General features: G+C 45.7%; 1 protein-coding gene across 2 annotated transcripts in view; it reads right to left on the minus strand.

The window, feature by feature from the left end:
* Positions 1-11,803, minus strand: part of SEMA3D (semaphorin 3D) — a 178,885-nt gene extending 167,082 nt beyond the window's left edge. The window contains exons 1-2 of one of the 2 annotated variants that reach the window (XM_038741265.1): positions 11,718-11,803; positions 9,892-9,994 (exon numbers count right to left, since the gene is read on the minus strand). The gene's annotated coding sequence lies outside the window, so the exon portion shown is untranslated. Of the gene's footprint in view, positions 1-9,891; positions 9,999-11,717 lie in introns of those variants that run through there. The other variant, XM_038741266.1, reaches the window with a different exon arrangement.
* Between the last annotated feature and the right edge of the window lie 869 nt (positions 11,804-12,672).

Genomic DNA, 12,672 nt, shown 5'->3' on the forward strand with positions numbered 1-12,672 from the left:
ATGTCACTGATACAAATGAAACCTGGCAATGCACCAATTCAGGATCCAAGTCCAAAAGGGAAGCAATTCAGAATGTTGGTCCGGAGTGGTTTTCAGATTTTTATTTCTTGTCTCGTAGGCCATCCCTTGCATCTTTAAACAGTTTCCTTTCCTTTCTTTTTTTTAATATAGAAAAGGGAGGGGGAACTTCACATTTGGCAGATAGGAAAAGCCTCATTTATCTAACCTGCCACGTGGCCTTTATAGGGGAAGTGAATACAGTTATCTGTGTAATTCAATAAAAACCCTGATTTCACCTGATTTACCTAAGCAAATTATTTGGCAGCAATAAATTATCCTTTCTTCTCTAGCTGTGGGGATTTGGCCTAGGTACATTGCTGAATACACACTGCCAAGAAACAGCACTGGCCAATTGATAGAGATAATATAAATTGCATGGCTGAGATTTTAAATTCCCATAGTGGAGAGAAGAGGAATCTAGTAAACCTTGCTCTAGTTTCTGGGACAAAGGAATGGGGAATAAGTGTTGTGCTTTTGTGCCTCAAATTGCTCAGAACAGTATTTTTGCAAATATGGCACCGGGTCCTTGAACTTTGTTGGTTATCAGCTCTTCTTGGAAAGAGCATTTTCCTGGTGGTCTATCTCACTTATTCATCCACAGCCCCTTATCTTCTCCAGGATCCAGTTGTCATTTACCAAGGGGAACATTACTTGTCTGGTACCTCCCTGGGTTGGGAGGAGTTTAAGCAATGTTTGTAAAATCATCTGAAGTCTTCAGGTTAAATAGTTCATTAGTATTCATTCACTCATTCAATCATATTTATTGAGTGCTTACTGTGTGCAGAGCACTGTACTAAGCGTTTGGTAAGTATAAGTAGGCAACACAGAGAGACAGTCCCTGCCCAACAATGGGCTCACAGTCTAGAAGAGGGAGACAGACAACAAAACGAAACATGTAGACAGGTGTCAAAGTTGTCAGAACAAATAGAATTAAAACTATATGCACATCATTAACAAAATAAATCAAATAGTAAATATGTACAAATAAAACAGTAATAAATCTATACAAATATATATATAGTTTTATATATATAGTTTATATAGTGCTGTGGGTAGGGGAAGGAGGTGGGGGGGGATGGGGAGGAGGAGAGAATAAAGGGGGCTCAGTCTGGGAAGGCCTCTTGGAGGAGGTGAGCTCTCAGTAGGGCTTTGAAGGGAGGAAGAGAGCTAGCTTGGTGGATGTGTGGAGGGAGGGCATTCCAGGCCAGGGGAAGGATGTGTACCGGGGGTCGACGGCAGGACAGACGAGAACGAGGTACAGTAAGGAGGTTAGAGGCAGAGGAGCAGAGGTTGCGGGCTGGGCTGGAGAAGGAGAGAAGAGAGGTGAGGTAGGAGGGGGCGAGGTGATGGAGAGCCTGGAAGCCGAAAGTGAAGAGTTTTTGCTTGATGCATAGGTTGACAGGCAGGCACTGGAGATTTTTCAGGAGGAGAGTGACATGCCCAGAGTGTTTCTGCACAAAAATGATCCAGGCAGCAGAGTGAAGTATAGACTGAAGTGGGGAGAGACAGGAGGATGGGAGATTAGAGAGAAGGCTGATGCAGCAATCCAGTCAGGATAGGATAAGAGATTGAACCAGCAAGGTAGCGGTTTGGATGGAGAGGAAAGGGCAGATCTTGGCAATGTTGTGGAGGTGAGACTGGAAGGTTTTGGTGACGGATTGGATGTGTGGGGTGAACGAGAGAGTGGAGTGGAGGATAACACCAAGGTTGCGGGCTTGTGAGACGGGAAGGATGGCAGTGCCGTCTACAGTGACAGGAAAGTCAGGGAGAGGGCAGGGTTTGGGAGGGATAAGGAGTTCAGTCTTGGACATATTGACTTTTAGACTGTGAGCAGACATCCAGATGGTACGTAATAGCTCATTAAACTACAAAGTGAGCCTGCACAAGTGTTAATAAGAACTGTTACTAATAAGTAGCATTCCTAAAATTGGCCAATGTTACTAAAAACAGGTGATGATGATGTTTGCTATAGTAAATAGAGGGTTTGAGATATCACCTGGTCCAGGGCCCTGCCTCCAGTTAGGTGAAATGGTTACTCAATCAGGCAATTAGATGTCTGGCTTTTCTTAAAGATACACATATGGTGAGCTCACAAGCCACCTTGACTCTACTCCCTCTGATAATCAGTGGCATTTACTGAACATTTTCTGTGTGCAGAGCACTGTAATAATAGTAATAATAATAATGTTGGTATTTGTTCAGCGCTTACTATGTGCCAAGTACTGTTCTAAGCACTGGGGTAGATACTAGGTCATCAGGTTGTCCCACATGGGGCTCACAGTCTTCATCCCCATTTCACAGATAAGGTAACAGTCCCAGAGAAGTTAAGTGGCTTGCCCAAAGTCACAAAGCTAAATGGCAGCCAGGATTAGAACCCACAACCTCTGACTCCCAAGCCCGTGCTCTTTCCACCAAGCCACGCTGCTTCTCTACTAAGCACTTGGGAGAGTCTACTTCCTTTGATTCATTGGTAATCACCAATTATCATTTCCATAAAACTCATCCAGTATTTGAGGACTGCCAAATTAGCCTTCCATTTCAAAGGCCAAACAACCTTTAATCTTTCCACAGAGGATTTAAACTTAGTTCTTCCATGATGTTGTGGATAGAACAGAGTTGGGGATGAAGGGAAGGACCATGCGTATCTGGATAAAACACAAAATGGTTATGTCCATGCATATGGAACCAAGTAAATCATGCAGACATTAATGAGACTTTTATTCAATATGGGTTTTATAGAAAATATAAACCCCATGTTAGAAAACAATTGAGAGTTTTCCAACATTCTAATCACTTTCTCTGTTTCTCATTTCACACATAAAACTACAATAGCCAAATATTTACCCCAGTACTTGAATTAGGATCTGAAATGAAGAGAAAACATGAGCCTGGGCATCAGTAGGACCTGAGTTCTTATCCCAGCTCTTACAGTTGCTTGCTTGTGACCTTGGGCAAGTCACTTAACTTCTCTGAGCCTCAGTTTCCTCAACCGTAAAATGAAGATACCTGTTCTCCCTCCTACTTAGACTGTGAGCTGCATGAGGGACAGGGACTGTGTCAGACCTAATTAATTTGTACCTTTCCTAATGCTTAGAACAGTGTTTGACATGTAGTAAGTGCTTAACAAATGTCACAAAAAAGAAAAAAATATTATAGAAAGCTTATTTTTCAGCATTTGCATGCCTGGAGAAGCAGTGTTGTCAAGTGAAGACAGCAGAGACCCTGAGAATCAGGAGACTTGTGTTATAGCTCCAGCTCGCCACTTGCCTGGTGTGTGATCTTGGGTAAATCGCTTAACTTCTCTGTGCCTCAGTTTCATCATCTGTAAAATGGGGATTAAATACCTCTTATCCCTACTTGACTGGGTTTTCCTCTTGTTCACTGATGCCTCAGATGCCAAGAGGGCTGGAAGTGAGGGAGCAAATTGAGGGTGGAGAGGGGGGCATGAGCCTAGAGAATGGTTTGTGAACAGGAAGTCGGTCTTCTTTGACCCATCAGAATTTTTAAGTCTAATGACACTGAGGCCATACCTAGAGTGAAAGACATCCGGAAAGCCTCGTTAAATAATGACACTGAAATCCAATAAAATAATTCGACCCATTTCACTAACCATGACAAAATATTATGCGTCCACTTTGAGACCGGACTGACCAAGTTTCCTAACTGCAGGGCAGCAGAGAGCACATAGAGCAGACAGTAATGAGGACTGTTGTGTGAGTCGACTGATATCGGACAGGGCTAAATGCAGGGCACTAAAAATAACTATGGTAAAAAAGTCCTTTCATTAAACTGAGCACATATCCACCTTCCAGTGGAACACTTCATTTACCTCAAAGTGATGAACCAAAGTAGTAGTTTTCTGTGAAGGCAAGTAACATATAGGCCAATAAGAAAATTGTCCCTCATCCTGGTGAAAATCAAAAGGTACAGGGACCCCAATAAGCAGAGGCAGGGGATGGGGCTAAATTTACATATCTCCGAAGGGGAGCAGACCCGGAGAAAAAAATACCACCAGGGTCACTTTTGGGGATACTAGAGCAGCAAAATACACTGTTCTGATGGGTACCTGCTAAGAATAGATTGTTTTGACATTTGAGGGGAGGCTATACCTTGTCTTTGACCTTAGAGACACTTGTGAAATAAAAGGGATCCATCTACTTTTATGTGATATCTGAAATATTTGGTTAAAAGGCAACTTTTGTGCTATGTAACACATATCCAGATTGGAAAACTGAAAGCTGAACCAGTCTGCTGCTGCAGTGAAAATGATTTGGTCCTTAGCTGTAACCTCCAATTTCATATTTAAGCAATTTTCTTTAAGGTTTTTAGTTCAGCTTCCCCCACCCTATATACAAGTTTTTAAACCATCCAAGATAAAAATCAAACTACTTGATAACTACAGTTGTGGTTTAAGCAAATAGACAAATTATTTGGTTTACTGCAAATTATCCCATTGCCATGAGGATTAAGCCAATGCCAATTAGCCACACATTGCTGTTTTTCCATGCTAAATGGTCATCAGTTGGATAGTCTAATCACTTGAGCACTTTGTCATTTATGAGTCATTCAACAAGGAGGCTCTGGAAATCATTGGGCTCACTAGCACTGAAGCAAGGCTAATCCCAACAGGGCTTCTTGGGTGACACAGGGGAAGGGTTGGTTGAGAGAAGGAAATCCAAGCAGATGCTATATAGCAAACTGAAATAGGGCACGGTAGCACAGCGATCAGATCAAAAAGTTTAAAAATGTAGTGAAGTATTGCCTCTGACCAGGGGATAGACAGACCAACTGACCTGTCGGGCATGCAACAATTAGGAGGCAAGTTGCTCGCCTTGAGCTGAGAACTGGATACCTCGAGTAGATTCAGAAATAGTCATAGGAGGCTCAGAATTAGCGCTGCCTAGTGAAGGAGCGTGGGCTTGCTAGTCAGAGGACCTGGGTTTTAGTCCTGGTTGTGCCACATGTCTGCTAGGTGATCTTGGGCAAGTCACTTAATTTCCTCGGGCTTTAGTTTCCTCAGTTATAAACTGGGGCTGGTGGGGAGGGGAGGCAGGAAAATCAGTACCTGTTCTCTCTCCTTAGGCTTGTGAGTCCCATACAGGACATGAACTATGTCTAATGATGTCTTGTATCTACCACAGTGTGTGGCACATTAAGTACTTCACAAATGCCACATTCATAATTATTATTCAAAGGAGTATCAGTGTGTTTAAGTTTTCATTGCCAAATCCAGAGTAGAATAAGATTCACCAAATACCTAGGAATATGGAGAGAATATGCAAACGTAATACTAATAACTAGTATTTGTTAAATGCTTCTGCCAACCCCTGTATCAAGCACTAGGGTAGATACAAGATAAACATGTTGGACACAGTCCCTGGCCAACATGATCCTTACAGTCATTGTGGGTGTATGTATACAGATAAAATAGACGGAACTATAATCAACTTGCTGCTGGCATTAACCTACACTGGCTGCATTTCCAAGTTAGCTACTTAAATATTTTTTCTTGGACATTTCAATATTTTACTCATTTGGAGGGTCGATATGGCAGTTTCATGGTGTAATCCTTACTGCATTTCAATTATTGCAGTCCATGCAACTCTCACATGTTTGGGGGAATGATAAAGGTATGTTCTACAAATCATTAGTACAGTTGCACTGTATAAGTATTTAATTCCAAAAACATGAGGTTGTGCTTGCAGGACAGAGCATCAGCCAAAAGCCTAGGGTTCAGAGTATCATTTTTACTTTAAAATACATTACATAAGATTCTAAGTTCCTTGGGGGAAGGGATCACGTCTACCAACTCTATTGTATTGTTGGGCATGGGAGTCAGAAGGACAAGTGTTCTAATCCTGGCTACCACGTATCTGCTATGTGACCTTATAATAATAATAATGGCATTTATTAAGCGCTTACTATTTGCAAAGCACAGTCACTTGGCAAGTCCTTGGGCAAGTCACTTAACTTCTCCGTGCTTCAGTTACTTCATCTATAAAATGGGGATAAGAGTGTGAGCCCCATGAGGGACAGGTACTGCATCCAACCTGATTAATTTGTGTCTGCCCCAGTATTTGGGACAAAGTGAGCACTTAACAAGTACATTCTTACTCATAAGACAGTAAGTGCTCAAAAAATACCACGGTGATATATAAAAACTATATATGCACCCACAGAAGTTGTTGTGGTTTTTTTACCCTGACAATTGGCTCTCACTCCACATGTAGCTTTCCTCTCACCTAGAAACAGAAGAATTCATTTTCCAGATCTGCTATAAAGATGTGGGCAGTTGAATTTAGGAACTTAACTATAAACAGTAAATCTGTAGGACACAATGTGTTTACTGCCTGCCAATTCCAGCACACCAGGCTGAAGTGCTTCCCTAAACCACTTGCTATTTTTTGAATGTCTTGGGCAAAATTTAAGCATTCCAAAAGAGCCATTTTAACCCCTGGTCACAGGCACAGATCATACAGGGGCAGAGAATCCTCACATCAGCCTCATTTAACTCCATCTCCCATGCCCTTCCTAGTTTGGGGCAAGAAAGGAGGAAGCTAATTATTAAATTCAGCTGGGTTTCTCTGGCTCAATCCCAAGAGTGGCAATATCAACCAGTGGACAATTTGCTCTTTGACTGCAAAAACTAAAATCCTCTACTTCTTTCCTCTCCCCATGTCTATCATCCTCAAAAAATCATATTGCAGCTCAAAGTCAGCTGCTAAGCAACACTATTTGATGACTTCCTGGAAAACACACAAGGAAACTAGAGATTAACTATGGAAATAAGTGAAGTAACATGGCCTACTGGGATGGGCCTAAGTCTGGGAGTCAGAAGATCTGGGTTCTAATCACACCTGCCACTTGTCTACTGTGTGACCTTGGTCAGCCAGTAATTCATATTTATTGAGCACTTACTGTGTGCAGAGCACTGTACTAAGCACTTGGGAGAGTACAATATAACAACAGACACAATCCCTGCCCACAATGATCTTACAGTCTAGAGGGGGAGACAGACATGAATATAAAAAAAATTACAGATATGTGCATAAGTGCTGTGGGGCTGGGAATGGGGAATAAATAAAGGGAGCAAGTCCAGGCAAAACAGAAGGGAGTTGAAGAGAAAAAAAAGAGGGCTTAGTCAGGGAAGGCCGCCTGGAAGAGATGTACCTTCAGTAAGTCTTTGAAACAGGCGAGAGTAATTGTCTGTTGGATATGAGGAGGGAAGGCGATCCAGGGCAGAAGCAGGATGTTGATGAGTGGTCAGCGATGAGATGGAAGACACTGAGTTACAGTGAGAAGGTTAGCATTAGAAGAGTGAAGTGTGTCAAGACACTATTTCTCTGTGCCTCAATTACCTCCCCTATAAAATGGGGATTAACACTGTGAGCACTACATGGGACATGGACTATGCCCAACTGATTCTCTTGTATCTACTCCAGTGCCTGGAACATAGTAAGTGCTTAATAAATACCCTAAAATACAATCAGCACTGGGCCGCACTGCTTCTCAAAGTTCTTTATGATTTTTTTCACTGGCTATATACGTACACACATACTTGATGTTAACGCTCCACCTGAATTAAGGCAAAATCCCTCACAGCCCAAATCAGAGTCACTCTCTCCAATACCCTATTCAGTCTATAGGAAGCAACTGGCTTGGCTGTAATATAATCCACAGATTTCATATCAGGAAAACATCAACTCCCATGAGACTAAAGTTATCCCCTTTTTCTACTTGTAGAGGAGGTAGATTTGAAGGTGGATCTAGCGGGACTTCATGATATGAAACAAATACACCTGGGTAATCAATTGTACTTATTGAGCACTTACTGTATGCAGAGCTGTCTACTATGCTATTGGGAGAGTACAAGATGGTAGACATGTTGCCTCGTCATAGGGAGACTACAGTCTAGAGGGAGAGACAGACATTAATATAAAGAAATTACAAAGATGTACATAAGTGCTGTGGAGCTGAGGGAAGAGTGAATAAAGGGCACAAATCCAAGTGCAAGGGTGACACAGAGGGTATGGGAGAAAAGGAAATGAGGGCCTAATCGGGGAAGGCCTCCAGTTCTCCCATAAACACACAGGCTATGTTTCTGATGAACCCTGCATTAAGGAATACAGGCATGATAGGAGTCACTTGATTTGTATGCACAAATTGATTCGCACGCACAATTGTGTCTTCCAGCATTGAATCATATCCTATCCAGAGAGACACATTGTTAGCAGAACATATACTAATTCTCAAGCTGCATTCTATCCAAAATGCACTGTGAAAACATGAACTATAGAAAAATGGGGTGTATACATTTTCACTCCTCACAGGACTTTCTCGAGGGGGACAGGGGAAGTGGCATTATACAAAGAATGACAGAAAAGGACAGTGACACCTGCAAAATTCACACTGCAAGTATATAGTTCATTCTCCTTCTCATCTAGCCTCCAGTTTAAGCTTCCAAATCATAGCAGCTCAAAGACACCAACTGGCAAGTAACAAAGCATTATTAATCACCCCCAATGAACCAGCCTATGGTGATGCAAGCATAGTGTTACTTTTTAAATGCATTACATCAGTTCACTAATGTTGCACCTGTCACATCTAAAGCTATTATTACCACACCAGCCTAAGAGAGTAATATTCAAACTTTTGCTTTATTACATTGGGCATGTTCATATCTCTATCCCTTTTCAAAGCAATATAATTTTTGGAATGTTAAAGCAGAATATGATAAAATTGAAGAGTGGAAAGCAAACACCCTTTCAAACTTTACACCTGCTAAAGTAAAGAGTCAGGGAAGATGGAGGGGTGCAAGCCTGTAACCTTGCTGAAGGCTCCCAGACCCCAATCCCAGGAGCGCCTGGAGCAGCCCCAGATTACTAAATTGTCCTCATTCAGCACAGTGGGGGGGAAAGGAGGCTTCAAAAAGGCAGGGTCCCTTTTGGACTCTGATCCTAACCAGGATACATAAACTCTTCAGACTGGAAGAGCATACCTCTGACAGTACACCTAGCAGTGTGTGTGGCTGAAAAGGCATCCTTGGTCCCTGACATAAATAACGGTTATCCATTGTTATGTGCTTGATGTTTGTAGTGCCTGGTGCTGTTTTCCCTTTTGCCTCTGTCTCCTTCCAGCAAAGCTTTGGTTTAGACAGCTGCTCCCTTCTTGCACATCTGTCCTCAGCAATTGTCTCTCAGTGTTCAACTGGGATGCAACATTGTCTGAGGCTCTGATTTTATCATGCTCTGAAAATGGGGTACCTAAAAAGGACTTCACCTCAGTAGGCATTTTCTCATGGCTCCTCGGGGCGGGACTGGAGCTTTCGAGACCTGCCCAGACTGGACCAAACCCCTGAGATTTGAGTCAGTTTAATGCTGAATCCTCCAGGATGACCCTGTAACCAACCATGCTGTGGCATGGTAACAAGCCTGTAAATTAGCCCTGTTTACCAAACATACGCAAAACAGACCTTATTTTCTCCAAATATGCCTCTCCTCCCCATTTCTGTCCCTCAAGCCTACCCTTTCGCTCTTACCACTAGAGTCAGTGGTCATGCCCTGCCGATTGTCAGCTGTATGACTTGGGGCAAGTCACTTAACTTCTCTGCGCCTCAGTTCCCTCATCTGTAAAATGGAGATTAAGACTGTGAGCCCCCCGTGGGACAACCTGATCACCTTGTAACCTCCCCAGAGCTTAGAACAGTGTTTTGCACATAGTAAGCACTTCATAAATTCATCAATATTATTACTACTGCATCCTTACCCTTACCTCTGTTTAACCTCCCACCGTCCTTTCACCCCTTCCCTCCCCGACTCCACAATGGCCTACCTGATGTCAAACGCGGCTGCAGGTCCCAGACTGGCGAGGAGATGAGGCTGGGCTCACAAGCGCTGCTGACTTCTGGCTCTACACTCACGTTCGCATCCTGCTCCTTAAGTGGACAGAGAGGATGAGAGGACGGGTCCGGTACTAAAGGCAGAAACCTCCCACTCCCTCTCTGCCCCCTTTGGCTTTTCATCTTTGAATCTACATTCCCCCCCTCCCCGCCCCCTGACTCTCCCACCCCAAATAAGCAGTCCTGATCTGGCTTGATTGGCCTCGGCCTCCTTGAGTAGCGGCGACCCCCGGGCCAACCAGGGAGAAGGATGAGGGTGTGTGCGCCCCTCCTCCCCTCCATCTCCCCCGGGGAGAGTAGCATTGCTCGGTAAGTGGGCGTGTTATTTCCCCCCACCAAGCCCACTCAAACGGGCAGCTGTCCGGGCATTTAGACTGTGAGCCCACTGTTGGGTAGGGACTGTCTCTATATGTTGACAATTTGTACTTCCCAAGCGCTTAGTACAGTGCTCTGCACATAGTAAGCGCTCAATAAATACGATTGATGATGATTCCCTCTCCTCTTCGGGTGCAGTTTCCGATGCCCTCCGCCCAACCCAGGCCCCTCTTTTCTCCCTTGAGCCGACGCCTCCCTCCCCGCACCTCAAATGTCAGCTGTGTGACTTTGCGCAAGTCACTTATCTGTGCCTCAGTGACCTCATCTGTAAAATGGGGATTAATAATAATAATAATAATAATAATAATGGCATTTGTTAAGCGCTTACTATGTGCAGAGCACTGTTCTAAGCGCTGGGGGGGATACAAGGTGATCAAGTTGCCCCTTGTGGGGGTCACAGTCTTAATCTCCATTTTACAGATGAGATAACTGAGGCTCAGAGAAGTTAAGTGACTTGCCCAGGATTAAGACTGTGAGCCCCCGGTGGGACAACCTGATCACCTTGTCACCTCCCCAGCAATTAGACCAGTGATTTGCACATAGTAAGCAATTAATAAATGCCACTGTTATTAAATCATTAATTCGCCTTCGGGGCGGCCCCCGCGTAAACCGCCCCAACAGGTGTCAACCCCTTGGAAGGCAACACGTCCGGCCCCGAGGCGGTTCCGGGTGTTGGGCATCAGCAGCTTGGCTTAGTGTTATGAGCCCGGGCTTGGGAGTCAGAGGTCAAGGGTTCTAATCCCGCCTCTGCCACTTGATAATAATAATGATGGCATTTATTAACCGCTTACTATGTGCAAAGCACTGTTCTAAGCGCTGGGGGGATACAAGGTAATCAGACTGTCTCACAGTCTTAATTCCCATTTTACAGATGAGGAAACTGAGGCACAGAGAAGTTTAGTGACTTGCCCAAAGTCACACGGCTGACAATTGGTGGAGTCGGGATTTGAACCCATGACCTCTGACTCCAAAGCCCGCGCTCTTTCCGCTGAGCCACGCTGCTTCTCTCCACTTAGCTGTGTGACCTTGGGCAAATCACTTCACTTCTCCGGGCCTCAGTTCCCTCATCTGTCAAACGGGGCTGAAGACTGTGAGCCCCACGGGGGGGGCAATCTGATGACCTTGTAGCTTCCCCAGCGCTTAGAACAGTGCTTGGCACATAGTATGCGCTTAACAAACACCAACATTGTCGTTATTATTATTACGGTCCGATCCCCGGGCAGCCGTGGGAAGGGCGGCGAGCCGCTGCCCGCTGCTGCCGATCCCGGGATCCCGAGGCCGGGGAGAGAGGGGTCACCAGCCGTGCCCAGCTCAGCCGCGGACCGAGGGGAGGGTTACCGCCCGGATGGGGTTTCCCCGCCGCCTCCCGCCGGCGGGACCGTACCTGGGTTGGCTCGGCGCCCCGCGGAGGAGGCGAGTCGGTGCCGGCTGCGGTGCGCGGGGGAATACGGCGTGGGAGCGGGCGGTGTGAGCGGCAGCGCTGCAGACGGAGCCGGAGCGCGGGAGCCGGAGCGTTGGAGCCGGATTGCCTGCAACCGGAGCGCTGGAGGCGGCGGCGGCAGTCCTGAGTCCGAAAGCAGGGGGCGCTGCCGCCCCCCGAACCAGGCTTCGGGGCCGGGCCGCGCCGGCCGCAGCCCAGTTGGGTTTACGGGCTTCGGGTCCCGTTCCGGACCTTTCTAGAAGCAGCGTGGCTCCGTGGAAAGAGCCCGGGTTTGGGAGTCAGAAGTCATGGGTTCAAATTGCGTCCCCGCCAACTCTCAGCGGTATGATTTTGGGCAAGTCACTTCTCTTAGAGAGGCAGCGTGGCTCGGTGGAAAGAGCCCGGGCTTTGGAGTCAGAAGTCATGGGTTCAAATTGCGTCTCCGCCAACTGTCAACTGTGTGACTTCGGGGAAGTCACTTCACTTCTCTTGGAGAGGCAGCGTGGCTCAGTGGAAAGAGCCCGGGCTTGGGAGTCAGAGGTTATGGGTTCAAATCCCCACTCTGCCAACTCTCAGCTGTGTGACTTTGGGCAAGTCACTTCACTTCTCTTAGAGAGGCAGTGTGGCTCGGTGGAAAGAGCCCGGGCTTGGGAGTCAGAGGTTATGGGTTCAAATCCCCACTCTGCCAACTCTCAGCTGTGTGACTTTGGGCAAGTCACTTCACTTCTCTTAGAGAAGCAGTGTGGCTCAGTGGAAAGAGCCCGGGCTTTGGAGTCAGAAGTCATGGGTTCAAATTGCGTCCCCGCCAACTCTCAGCGGTGTGACTTTAGGGAAGTCACTTCACTTCTCTTAGAGAAGCAGCGTGGCTCGGTGTTAAGAGCCCGGGCTTTGGAGTCAGAAGTCATGGGTTCAAATTGCA

This window comes from Tachyglossus aculeatus (assembly GCF_015852505.1).
Source record: "Tachyglossus aculeatus isolate mTacAcu1 chromosome 12 unlocalized genomic scaffold, mTacAcu1.pri SUPER_6_unloc_1, whole genome shotgun sequence".
Lineage (NCBI taxonomy): Eukaryota > Metazoa > Chordata > Mammalia > Monotremata > Tachyglossidae > Tachyglossus > Tachyglossus aculeatus.